Raw genomic sequence first — 14,427 nt, 5'->3', positions numbered from 1 at the left:
AAAAAAAGAGGGAACCCTTTCTAACTTGTTTTATGAGGCCAGCATAACCTTAATACCCAAATCAGACAAGGACATTACAAGAAAGGAAAATTACAGGCCAATCTCTCTCATAAATATAGATGCAAAAATACTGAACAAAATATTAGCAAATTTAATTGCAATAATATATTAAAAGCATGTGTGGTTCTTAAAAGCTCAACATCAGTTGATATGCAGTCAGATTTGAACCACTGTTTACATGGTATAAGATGTTGTCACTAGGCAACATAATAGTAAATTCCCAATTGAAATGTCAGTTTGGAAGCTTGACTTTTCACAGTCATTTTTCATAGTCACTTCAGTATTATGTAGGAAGAGGCTGAACTTTGAAATCAGACTTATCTGGAATGGAGTCACAATTCTATAATTTACCAGTTATGTTATTTTGGACAAGTTTGGACAAGTCTTAGAGTCAGTTTTTTCAGCTTTAAAATGAGAATAACACTAACTACTCCATAATGATCATTTGCGGAATCAATGAGACAGTATTTATACGGACAATATGTTGGGTTGACACCCCAATGTATCCTCGAACTTAGGATAAAATCAATAAGATCCAGATAAAAGGGATGAGATCAGACACCAGGAGAAACGACACAGCCAAAGGGATTATTTGTGAATGTGTAATAGATGAGTCTCACCCAGATCAAATTAAAGTGACATGGGTATATTGTCATTTCAGGAAAATAGGATGGGACTGGATTAGGTTAAATTTAAACCTAAATCAGTTGCGTAGTAATGTGAGAAGAAAAAAAAATGTGCTAGCAGAAGGGGTACTTTGTTTCCAAAAACACCCTAGAAAGATAGTTTCCTGACCTGAGAGTATGAGGAGCCAGTCTCTATAGATGGAACATCCCCATGACAGATGTAGAGGCATCAGGCCACAAAGAAGGCTGGCATCAGCCATTGGAACAATCCCCTCCCCCACTCCCTGGTTTCATGCTTCTGAAACAATCTTCTGGTGACGTTTTGACTTCCACATAGATGTGCCCACAGGAAGGGGAGATACTGGTGAGCCAACAGTGTATCCAGTCAATTCCCTTAGAGCTGTATGGGTGGAAATCTAAACATCCTAGACCAGGACCTTGTCCACCTCACTTCCCCTAGTGCCTTGGAGTTGCTGGTGAGGATACTTGGTTACTGTTTGTAGTTTCCATCTTTTCCTCCCACCCCAATCTACTCAAGTTACGTGAAAATAAGGAGGGAAGAGGAGGCTTTGGTGATTCAGGTTTCTGGGGTGGCTGCTACATGATTCATCAAAGACAAGGTTGTGATGATGATTTTTCAGAGTTACCAAATACTAACTAGCCCTTACCCCTTCTGAAGGAAAACAGGATTATTAATTTTTATATGGTCACTTCTGGTTCCTTCTCTCATGTTTTAGAAAAAAATCTTGTATTAACCAAGCTCTTTCTCCTTCTCATTGCCTAGCTCTAAGCCTCTCTTTTCTTCTCTTTCTTCATGTTTCATTATCTCCCGGGAACGCAGTTCCAACATCACATACTTCCATTACCTTTCTTCTCCTTCACACAGTGCTTTTCCCCACTGTCACTCAGAATACTTATCACGTTGACCTTGTGGATACCTCTTTCTTCATAGTTCATTCCCTGGTTTGACCATCTTCTGTTGAATGACGTCCATCTCCTACCCATCCCCATGCTATACTGAGTTTAACCACAGTCCCAACATGCCAGAGAGACCAGAACATGCTGCATTAACAAAACACTATGTAGGACTTCCCTGGTGGTGCAGTGGTTAAGAATTCACCTGCCAATGAAGGGGACATGGGTTTGGGCCCTGGTCCGGGAAGATCCCACATGCCATGGAACAACTAAGCCCATGCGCCACAACTCCTGAAGCCCACGCGCCTAGAGCCCGTGCTCTGCAACGAGAAGCCACTGCAATGAGAAGCCAGCACACCACAATGAAGAGTAGCCCCCGCTCGCCGCAAGTACAGAAAGCCTGCCGTAACAATGAAGACCCAATGCAGCCAAAAATAAATAAATAAATTTACTTTTTAAACAACCACTATGTATTCTTCATAGAATAAAATGAGAAGATGTTTTCTTGAAGAGTGGTTGTTCTAATTTCTACATGTCCCAGACACCAATATACCTGCTGACCTTTAGAAGATGAAACTAAACTTCTCAATTTCAACTCCCCCCCTCACTATGTCAGCTTCTAAGGGTGGCACAATAAGGATGTAGATTTTGTTCTGTTTGATCAGTATTGTTTGCACTTAATTATCTTCATGGTCTCCAGCTTTAGCAGTTAAATCAACATTGATTTGTTTTCAGTACATGCAGAGCAACAACCACAAGACAAGGTGCATGACAGACTCCCTTGTCCTGAAAAAGATGACAGTCCATGGGGAAGGATCTCCCTTCCCCAAGAAAATATGCATCAACTCAAATGACTCAAATAGAAAAATAGGCTGGAGCTTCACTGTTATTGCAAGGGGAGTAATAGATATGCTCCTCAAAGCCAGCCTGTGATAGAAGCCAAGAGCATGGGCTCTGGAGTTAGTCTCTTAACATTGGAATTCCACTTACCATTTGATTTTAGGAACTATATAAGCTCTCAAACCTCTTCTCTGTAAGATAGGGATAAATATAGTCTCTACCTCATAGGGTTGTACTGAGGATTAAATGAGATAATACATTATGAAGTGCTTAGCACAGTAATAATAATAGCTAATGTTTCGTAAGCATTTACTTTATGCCGATGTGGCAGGCTGAATAATGGCCCCCAAATATATCCAGGTGCTAATCCCTGGAACCTGTGGATGTTACTTCATATGGCAAACAGACTTTGCAGATGTGATTAAACTGAGGATTTTGAGATGGGGGAAATTATCCTGGATTAAATTGGTAGACAGTAAATGTAATTGTAGGTGTCCTTAAGAGAGGGAAGTCGAGGGAGATTTTACCATCAGTGTGAGGACTGAAGCAATATGCTACACTGCTGGCTTTCAGAATGGAGGAAGGTGCCACCAAAGATACAGCTCTAGATCCTGGAAAAGATGAGGACATAGATTCTTCCATAGAGCCTCGGGAGGAAGTGTGGCATTGCAGACACCTTGATTTTGGCCCAGAGAAACTGATTTCAGACTACTGACCTTCAGAACTGTAAGAGAATAAATGTGTGTTGGTGTTGGTGTTTTTTTCCAGATTTATTGAGGTGTAATTGACATATAACACTGTGTAAGTTTAAGGTGTACAATGTGATGATTTGATACATGTTTATATTATGAGATGTTTACCACAATAGGGCTAATTTAGCTTTAGCTCATCCTTTAGCTCATATAATTACCATTTTGTTGTTGTTATAGTGAGAACATTAAAGCTCTACTCTCATAGCAACTTTCAAGTATACTTCAAGTTACTTGCTGTAGTCACCAAGCTGTATATTAAGATCTTCAAAACTTATTCATTTTGATTTGCATTATGTTTAATACACTGTTGAATTTGGTTTGCTAGTATCTTGTTGAGAATTTTTGCATCTATATTCATCTGGTCTGTAGGGATATTGGTCTATAGGTTTCATATCCTGTAATGTCTTTTTTTTTAATTTTTAATTTGTCCGTGCCGCTTACGGGATCTTAGTTCCCCAACCAGGGATCGAACCTGGGCCCCGGGAGTGAAAGCCCAGAGTCCTAACCACTGGACCGCCAGGGAACTCCCTCCTGTAATGTCTTTATCTGGCTTTGACATCACAGTAATGTAAGCCTTGTAAAATGAGTTTGGAAGTGTTCCCCCTTCTTCAAGTTTTTGGAAGATTTTGAGAAGATTATTAATTCTTTTTTGAATGTTTGGAAGAATTCACCTGTGAAGCCATCTGGTCCTAGGCTTTTCTTTGTTGTGAGGTTTCGACTACTGATTCAGTTTCCTTACTTGTTATTGGTCTATTCAGATTTTCTATTTCTTCATGATTCAGAGTCGGTAGATTGCATGTTTCTAGGAATTTATCCATTTCTTCTAAGTTATCCAATTTGTTGGTGTATAATTTTTCATAGTAGTCTCTTATGATCCTTTGTATTTCTGTGGTATCAGTTGTAGTGTCTCATTTTTCTTTTATAATTCAATTTATTTGAGTCCTCTCTCTTTTTTTTCTTGGTAAATCTATAAAGGTTTGTCAGTTTTGTTTATCCTTTTTTTTGTTTTTTTGTTTTTTTTTGCTGCACTGCACGGCTTGTGGGATCTTAATTCCCCGACCAGGGGTTAAACCTTTGCCCTCAGCAGTGAAAGTGCATAGTCCTAACCAGTTGACCACCAGGGAATTCCCAGTTATGTTTATCTTTTTTTAAAAAAACAACGCATTTTTGTTGATCTTTTCTATTGTTTTTCTATTCTCTATTTCACTTATTTCTGCTCTGATCTTTGTTATCTCCTTCCTTTTGCTAACTGTGGGTTTAGTTTGTTTTTCTTTTTTTAGTTCCTTGAGGTATAAAGTTAGATTGTTTATTTGAGATCTTTCTTTTTTCTTAATGTAGGCATTTATGCCTATAAACTTTCCTCTTTGCACTGCTTTTGCTGTATCTCATAAGTTTTGGCATGCTGTGTTTGTTTCAATTTATTTTTTTATTTCCCTTTTGATTTTATCTTTGACCCACTGGTTGTTCAGGACTATGTTATTTAATTTCCATGTATTTGTGAATTTTCCAGTTTCCTCCTATTATTTCTAGTTTCATACCATTGCGGTCGGAAAAGATAGTTGGTATAGTTTTAGTCTTTTTTAGTTTGATGAGACTTGTTCTGTGACCTAATGTATGATCTTGGAGAATGTTCCAAGTGTGCTTGAAATGAATGTGCATTCTGTTGCTATTGGATGTTCTATACATGTCCTCTATGTTCACTTGGTCTAAAATATAGTTCAAGTACAATGTTTCCTTATTGATTTTCTGTCTGAATGATCTATTTAAAAAAAATTTTTTTAATGTATTTTTGGCTGTGTTGGGTCTTCGTTGCTGCGCGTGGGCTTTCTCTAGTTGCGGCAAGTGGCGTCTACTCTTTGTTGCGGTGCACAGGCTTCTCATTGCGGTGGCTTCTCTTGTTGTGGGGCACAGGCTCTAGGTGCATGGGCTTCAGTAGCTGCAGCACACAGGCTCAGGAGTTGCGGCACGCAGGCCCCAGCATGCACGGGCTTCAGTAGTTGCGGCACGTGGGCTCAGTATTTGTGGCTCACGGGCTCTAGAGCGCAGGCTCAGTAGTTGTGGCGTACAGGCTTAGTTGCTCTGCGGCATGTGGGATCTTCCTGGATCAGGGCTCGAACCCGTGTCCCCTGCATTGGCAGGCGGATTCTTAACCACTGTGCCACCAGGGAAGCCCATGAATGATCTATTCATTGTTGAAAGTGAGGTATTTAAGTCCTTTACTATTACTGTATTGTTGTCCATTCTTCCCTTCAGATGTGTTAGTATTTGCTTAATATATTTAGGTGCTCCAATATTGGGCATGTGTATATTTACAACTGTTATATCCTCTTGATGAACTGACTTCTTTATCATTATATAATGACCTTCTTTGTCACTTGTTATAGTTTTTGACTTAAATTCTCTTTTGTCTGATATAAGTATAGCTACCCCTGTTCTCCTCATTTCCACTTGCATGGAATATCTTTTTCCATCCCTTCACTTTGAGCCTATGTGTGTCCTTGAAGCTGAAGCGAGTCTCTTATAGGCAGCATATAGGTGGATCTTGTTTTTTCATCCATTCACTCTATGCCTTTTTATTGCAGCACTTAATCCATTTAAAGTAATTATTGATAAGAAAGGACTTACTATTGCCATCTTATTCATTGTTTTCTGGCTGTTATGAAGTTCCTTTCTTCCTCTCTTGCTGTCTTCCTTCGTGAATTGATGATTTTCCATAGTGGTATACTTGGTTCCCTTCTCCTTATCTTGTGTGTATCTATTATAGGTTTTTGTTTTGTGGTTACCCTGAGGCTTACTTGAAACATAGATATTACAGTCCATTTTAAGCTGATGATAACTAAACTTCAATCATATGCAAAAACTATACCCTTTTATTCCCATTTTATGTTTTATGGTTTTTGATGTCACACTATACATCTTTTATATCATGTATCCACTAACAAATTATTGTACTTATAGCTATTTTTAATACTTTTGTCCTTCAACCTTTATATTAGAGTTCAGTGGTCAACATACCACCATATTATAGTACTAGAGTATTCTGAATCTGACTATATGCTTGCCTTTACCAGTATGATGTTTATTTTCATATATTTTCCTGATACTAGTTAGCATCCTTTCATTTCAGCTTGAAGAACTTCTTCCAGCATTTCTTATAAGGCAGGTCTAGTGGCACCAGGTCTGGGGGTCATGGTGACTCACTGGCTCAGGCCATTGGGGTCCACATCATCTACAACTGCATGGCCCTTGACAAGGGCTGTTGGGAGTCCGCAGAGACTGCAAGGGCTGTTGGGGTCCTCAGCAGTGCCTCCAGATCCAGCAGCTATCGACCAGGGCAAGCAGCAGTGATGGCTGGAGCTGATAGTATGCACACAGTCAGCTGTGGGGGCCAGCTGTTGGTGCCTGTAGTGGCAGGGGGTAATTGAACACACATGTAGTGGTTGGGATCAGGGCAGGCAGCAAGGGCCAGGGCCAACTGTGTACACACTGGCACCTGCAGGGGCTCTGGCTGTCTGTGTGCACTACCATGGCTGCTGGGTCTCACCATGGGCACATGGCAGTGGAGCCCACCTGGGATTGGACCAAGGGTACACAGGTATGCAGCTGGAGGGGCTAGCTGCAGGTGAGTGTTGTGGTGAAGGTCAGTGACAGAAGACAGGGCCTGATCCAGGCCCACAAGCAGCTGCATGGTCCCAAGTCATTGGTGTGCTGTCCGTTGGCTGCATAGTCTCCTCATGGACATCCATACAATAGTGGAGTCTGGTGACAGGCAACAGGCCAGTGGCATGCAAATACACAGATGGAGGGGCTATCCCCAAGTGCATGCACAGTGACAGGGGTCAGCTGCAGAGGTCTAGCTTGGCATCTTGCATTCATGTGCTGCAGAGGCCTGGGCTGGCTGCCAGGGCACTTCCCGAGCTCCAGTGGGCAAGGGGAGGGACTCAGGAAGCTGGCATTAGCAAATGCAACTACCTGTGGATAAAAGCCAGTGAAATCTGCAGGGGATCCCCAGCAGATGTTGGGGCTGTTGGTTTCTTCAGTGTTGAAAGCTGTTGGGGTCACCTGTGGAGCAGGGGTGACCTGGGAACTGTGGTTGCTCTGACTGCATGACTGCTACTGGAACCCCCACTTTTCTTCCCTATTCCTAGCCATCTTTATACATCTCAGCTTTGCCAGTCTCTGAGTGGGGTGAAACTGAAGCAGGTCCTTCATGTGATGCCCCAAAAGGCTGCAGAAGCTGGTTGCTCACCCTGTTCTTCCTTTCCTGGTGAGTCCTAGCTGGAGAGTTCTGTCTTGGTGCTGAGCAATGCTAGCTTGGGAGATGGGTTCATGCAGACAAATGAAGCTGTCTTCCTTCCCTTTTCCTGTGGTTATTCTCAAGTGTTTTGTTCAATAGTCTTAAGTGGACTCCAGAGCTCTCCAGAGCTGTGTTTATTCATGGATAGCTGTCTAATTGCTGATCTTTGTCGGGGAATGGAGGCAGAATCTCCTACTCCATCTTGGTGATGTCACTCCCAAATCTGTGTTGTTTTAAGTGAGTAAGTTTGTGGTAATTTATTACAGCAGCCATAGAAAACTAATACAGCCAGGCATTATTCTAAAGGCTTCCCTTATATTATTTCACCCAACTCTCACCTTTTCCCATCTCCTCATCTGTCAGGGAGAAGTGTATTAGTAAGTAGATACTTACTGATTTACCACCCTCAGTTTGTCCCACCACACTCACCCTGTACCCACATGTGCAGAATCTTCCTGACTTTTATTCTGGGACAGGGAGAAATCTGAAGGGCCTTAAGCCTGGGGCTTCCCTCAAACCACTCCTACACCAATCCCATAACCCAGGGTCCAGAATAAGGTGGAAAGAAGTTGCAACAGGAAAAAAAAATTATATTTTCATTGACTTGTTTTGTAAATCTGGATTTTTACATTAAGATGATACATCTGTATTTACCATTTACCTTAAGGTGGATTATGGTATAAGACGGATTTGTCTTAGACTTTATCCATCAGGCTTTATTCTAAGTAATATCCCGGGTTTGAATGCACAGGATGCCCCCCCTACACACATACACACTAACCATGGGTTAGTTCTCCTAGGAAAACCTGTCCTTTATGCAGTTGTGGGAGGAGCATAGGGCAGCAGCAGTGCTGTCCAACCTCTGACATCTCCCTGCCTTGTAATTTTGTTTCAAGAGAATTCACTTAACATGCTTCCTTGAGGCTTCTGCATGGTGATTTCTGACGGCAGATTTGAGATTGCATGCTGACTTTGCCTTAGTTAATCTCTCTGTTCCCTAGATTCTTCATCTATAGAAAATAGGATGGTATCTATTGTCAGGATTATTATAAGGATTAAAATGAGATGACATAAGTGAAAGTATCTTGGACACGGCAATCATGGTGACTGGTATTCTCACAGTCCTTGTTGAGAAAGAACTTGGGCAGCCTAGTTGGTCCACAGTTGATTGGACCATGTGTGGGCACCCAATTCCCCAAAGTCAGCTAGATCCACAGGCTGATCAGATACTAATGATGTAGCTTAGTGGAGAAAGTTCTGCCTAAAAAGTAAGGTAGCAGCAGGTTGCTCTCTACAATCTGAAATGGGAAGTAAGAAGAGAATCAAGAAATTAGGGGCAGGAACTGAAGCTAAAAAGACATAAGGAGGGAGGAAGTTGTGGGGCCAGAAGCAAGTTGTAGTTCTTCAGTAGGGCTAAGTTATGAGGAAACAGAAACTATGAGTATACAAAAGTAGTGAGGTCAAGAGGAGATATCGAATGGATGCTGATGAAGTCAGGAGAGGTGGTAACTCCCCTAATAAGCAAAGTCTTAGTAGATAAGTCACAAACAGAAGAACAGTACAATGAAGATCTATTAACTCCTGTCACTGAGATTCCTAGAGCCATCTTGCACCCAGAAGATTCCCTGTTCTTGGATTGCCATGGTTTGCCTATCTTCCTTATTGCTACATGCCATCTTAAAATAAACTCCTATTACTTGAGCTGGACTATTAATCCTTATCTCTTACAAAAGAGCTTAATTAAAACAAAAAGAGGGCTTCCCTGGTGGCTCAGTGGTTGAGAATCTGCCTGCCAATGCAGGGGACACGGGTTCGAGCCCTGGTCTGGGAAGATCCCACATGCCACGGAGCAACTGGGCCCGTGAGCCACAACTACTGAGCCTGCGCGTCTGGAGCTTGTGCTCCACAACAAGAGAGGCCGCAATAGTGAGAGGCCCGCGCACCGCGATGAAGAGTGGCCCCCACTTGCCACAACTAGAGAAAGCCCACGTACAGAAACGAAGACCCAACGCAGCCAAAAATAAATAAATAAATAAATAATTTTTAAAAAAATTAAAAAAAACCAAAAAGAATCCATGTGGTAGTTTCATCTCATTTTTAAAAATGGATCATGAAACAGTGGGGCTTAAGGGAAACAGGAGACTATTCCTGGCACAGGGAATACCTTGGAGAGAATATTAAGGGTGGTGGGCAGAATCTGAAAGCATTAGTCAGAGGGCTGTGGGAGATCAGAACCAAAGGGTAAAAGCAGTAGGGTAGGGTAGGGCACTTGGGAACCTAGATGCCCATGATGGGCAGCTTTACTGTGTTATCAAGGGCTGAAGCTCCTCCACTAAGACTTTGTTGTTCTCACACCCTCAGGGTTTTATTTTAGTAATGCAGATCATCTTAAAGATCTTTAAAGATCAGTCAGCAATTTGATATAAGTCCCACCCCCACCTTGGGCAAGCAGTATACCAACCTAACTGATTAATGATCAAAGGCCTAGTTGTTATTATGGAAGACTCCACCAGACCAGCCCCTTATCTTTGCCTCTCAGAAACTTCAAGGAAGCTGCTTGAAAGAAACACAGAAGACAAACCAACTCCCTGTCATGTTTGTCCCTGTGACCTTAGTCACAGGGAAATGCAGTAGGGAGAGAACCAACTTTCCCATCTGTGGCCAAACTCTCTGCCCCAGCCCAGACCCAAGTGATGACTGAAGTCCCTGAAGGTTTGGATCCAGGTCAGGAATGGTAAATACCACTGGGCCTGGGTCCTGGTTCAGTATCAAAATCTGTCTGTGTTTTCCAAATTTTCTAGGTTCCCTGAACCTGGGGAACAGACTTCAGAACAGTGCTGCCCAACAGAAGTATAATGCAAACCCTGTATCTATTTTTTAAAATTAATTAATTAATTTATTTATTTCATTTTTGGCTGCGTTGGGTCTTCGTTGCTGTGCGCGGGCTTTCTCTAGTTGCGGCAAGCAGGGGCTACTCTTCGTTGTGGTGCACGGGCTTCTCAATGCGGTGGCTTCTCTTCGTTGCGGAGCACCGGCTCTAGGTGCACGGGCTTCAATAGTTGTAGCTCACAGGCTCTAGAGCGCAGGCTCAGTAGCTGTGGCCCACGGGCTTAGTTGTGTGGCATGTGGGATCTTCCCAGACCAGGGCTCAAACTTGTGTCCCCTGCATTGGCAGGCGGATTCTTTTTTTTTTTTTTTTTTAATAAATTTACTTATTTATTTATTTTTGGCTGTGTCGGGTCTTCGTTTCTGTGCGAGGGCTTTCTCTAGTTGCGGCAAGCAGGGGCCACTCTTCATCGCGGTGCTTGGGCCTCTCACTATCATGGCCTCTCTTGTTGCGGAGCACAGGCTCCAGACGCGCAGGCTCAGTAGTTGTGGCTCACGGGCCTAGTTGCTCCGCGGCATGTGGGATCTTCCCAGACCAGGGCTCGAACCTGTGTCCCCTGCATTGGCAGGCAGATTCTCAACCACTGCGCCACCAGGGAAGCCCGGCAGGCGGATTCTTAACCACTGCGCCACCAGGGAAGTCCTGCTGTATCTAATTTTAAATTGTCAAGTAGTCACATTAAAAAGGTAAAAAGAAACAGGTGAAATTAATTTTAAGAATATATTGTATTTGACCCAATATATTCAAAATATTAGTTTCAACATGTAATCAATATAAAATTAATTTTTTGTACTAAGTTTTCAACAATCCACTGAATATTTTATATTTAGGTACATCTCAATTCAGATTAGCCACATTTCAAGCGTCCAGTAGTAGCTACATCTGGCTGGTGGCTACTGTATTAGACAGCTCAGGTCTAGAGTAACCTGACTTGCTTCCTCCTTCCCATTGTTACCTCCCATTCCCATCAGGTGCAGAGATTTGAGGGGTGAGCCAGAAAAGTTCAGGGGCCTTGTTGTCACGCTGATGCTATGAGTCCAATGGGAAAAACAAAGTTGCTCTTCTTCTGAGCCATCATCATCTATTCCAATGTCCCCCTACCTTCCCCCTCCTGAAATCAAGGACTAATGTTCTCAGAGAATTTGGTCTATACTTTATTATAGTACCTATTTCACTTTGCCTTACAGTCAGATGTTTATGTTTCAAACTCCTAAACAAGATTACTAATGCCTTAATGGCATTTGTCCTATTCCCTGTCATATCTCTTCACTAGGTTTAGCACTTAGTCTCAATAGGCGTTTGTTGATGAATGAATGAGACAATTCTTACAAGATTGATGAACATGCTTTATGGAAGCCTTCGTTTCATCTGGGACCTTCAGATTCATACAACCCATTTCCTGATTAAACAATGAAGCCACTCAGGGCACTGTTGGTCTCAGCCTGAAAACTGAGGGAAACACTTGCCTTTATCCTCTGGGGTCTCATGTTCATGAATTCAATTTAACAAATAGTCCCTGAACAGCTCCCATGTGCCAGGCACCATGCTGGGTGCTTTGGGAGCTGCAAAGATGAGTAAAAAGTATCCTTGCCCTCAAGTCCCTAAGTATCTAGTAGAGAGTACAAATAATTATACACAAATAATTATAATTTTAGATTGAGTAAACTAAGTGCTATAAGTAGAATAAACAGTCCTGTGGGGAGAGGGGGGCAAGAAGAGGCACTTGCAAAAGAACCTTCATTCAGACTTATCCTTTGAGATGATACTTGAAGGTAGGACAGGATTTGAACAGTTGGAATGGAGGGAGGGAAAGAAACAGCTTTAAAAATTTGACAGATGAGGAGGAAACACAATGCAGAGGAGGTGTGGTGAAGAGACTAATTAAGACAAGTAAATGAAATGGACTCCAAAGAGCAGGGTGGAAGAAATCACAGGGTGGCAGAGAAAAAAACCCCATGAGAGAGGTGAGGGCTCCATAGGTCCTTCTTCTTTTTTTAAAAAAATTTTATTGGAATATTGTTGATTTACAATCTTGTTATTTACAAGACAGAAATAGAGTCACAGATGTAGAAAACAAACCTACGGTTACGGGGGGCCGGCGCGGTGAGAGGGAGGGATAAATTGGGACATTGGGATTGACATATACACAGCTCCTTCTTAAACTCTTGTTTAAGAAGGCAATGCTGCGAAGAAGAACTCGCCTGGAGAGGGAGCAAAGCTGGCAATTCCAGGTGGTGAGGTAAGTCTGTGTCACAAACTCAAAAAAGCGGCAGAGGCAGGGACTAGAGGTATGAAGAGTCCTCCGACCAAGGAAAGGGAAATCTCCTAAAGAATGTTACACAACCAGATCTGAGCAAAGCCCCAGAGTGACAAAGTATGAGCAGAGATCAGATAAGGCAAAAAGAACTTTATGTGACATGGGCGATATTCTGGCTAGAAAGTACTGAAAGTCCGGAGATCAAGGAGCAGTAAGAACAAGAATCAGACAACAGTCTGGGAGACAGAAGAAGAATGGAAACAGCCATTGACTGGGTTGGAGTGTAAATTACAAGTTCTGATAGCCTTTTCCAAGCCACTAAAGTCGAGATTCATGCCTGGAGGTGTGTAGGCAGTTCTGCACACAAAAGTTGCACCCACAACGGCAGGAAAAATTGTACACTGAGGCAGGTGTACAAAAGGAAAGCAGAAATAATCTGATTTAAGGACAAAACTGATTTACTTTCAATTTTATTTTAAAATTTCAAATGCATCTAGTGCCCCCGACCACTCTTACTTCAGAAAAAGAGAGACCAGGCCCTTTTACCTTTCAGAACACGCATACTAGGGCACCTGCAGAGCACGTTTTTGCATTCAGTGATACACACCCAGAGCTGTAAAGGAGACTCAATGGCTAGCTTACACTGAGCAGGTGGCAACTACTAGGCCATGGGCAAAGTGTTTTTACAGGCATTATCTCATTTAATCCTCACAGTGTTACCTATGACATTATGTTATTATCTTCATTTCTCATATGGGGAAACAGGTACATAGCTTGGCAAGATCACAACACTAGTAACTCATGGGGCTGTAGAAAGTTTTTTACCTTATAAATTCATATTTTTTATAGTTATAAGACTAATCAGATTTCCTCTTTTCTGTGTGTCAGTTTTAGTAAAATATATTTCCTATGAATTTAGACAGTTCATTTAAACCATCAAACTTACTGGCATAAATTTAGTCAAATTTCTCTCATAATTTTTTTAAGGTCTATTGGGCCTGAGATGTATTCCTCTTCATTTCTGCTATTGGTTTTATGTGCTTCTTTCTCTTTTTCTTAACTAGTCTTACCAGAAATGTACCAATTTAATTAGTCTTTTCAAAGAAATATTTTCTTGATTTGTTGTTCCTTTCTATTATAGGTTTGTTTCTTATTTCATTAATTTCTCATCTTATCCATATTATTCCCTTCCTTCTATTTTTCTTGGGGGTTTTTGGTGATTTTTTTTCTAGTTTCTTGAGATGGATGGTTATTAGATCGATTTTTAGCCTTTGTTCCTGTCTAAAGTGTGTATTTAAGACTATACAACTTCCTAGAGCACACATCCCACATGTTTTGCTTGCTGCATTCCACAACTTTTGTATTTTATTATCATTTAGTTTAAAATATTTTCTAATTTCCACTGTGATTTCTTTTTTGATGCATGGGTCATTTAGATGTATTTATATCTCTTATTATTCAAATATGAGGGTTTTCCAGTTATTATTTTCATTGATTTCTTGCTTAATTGTACTGTGGTTAGAGAACATACTTTGACTATTTCAATTATTTGAAATTTGTTGAGACTAGCTTTATGGCCCAGCATATGGTCTGTAGAAGATTATATTTTCCAGAGATGGCCACAACAATATCCCAATGCCACATACCCTTTTGCTATGTGACTTTGCCACTGGCCCATCAAGGGGCGAGTCTATGTTTTCATCCCCTTTAATCTAGGAAGGCCTGTAACTAACCAGGATAAAATAGCTGTCCTGGCAGCTTTTGCTTCCAGCTTCTTGGAAGATGGCCACCAT

Source organism: Eschrichtius robustus, chromosome 1, assembly GCF_028021215.1.
Source record: "Eschrichtius robustus isolate mEscRob2 chromosome 1, mEscRob2.pri, whole genome shotgun sequence".
NCBI lineage: Eukaryota > Metazoa > Chordata > Mammalia > Artiodactyla > Eschrichtiidae > Eschrichtius > Eschrichtius robustus.
The sequence above is the reverse complement of the archived record's forward strand: the minus strand, read 5'-3'. Positions refer to the sequence as shown.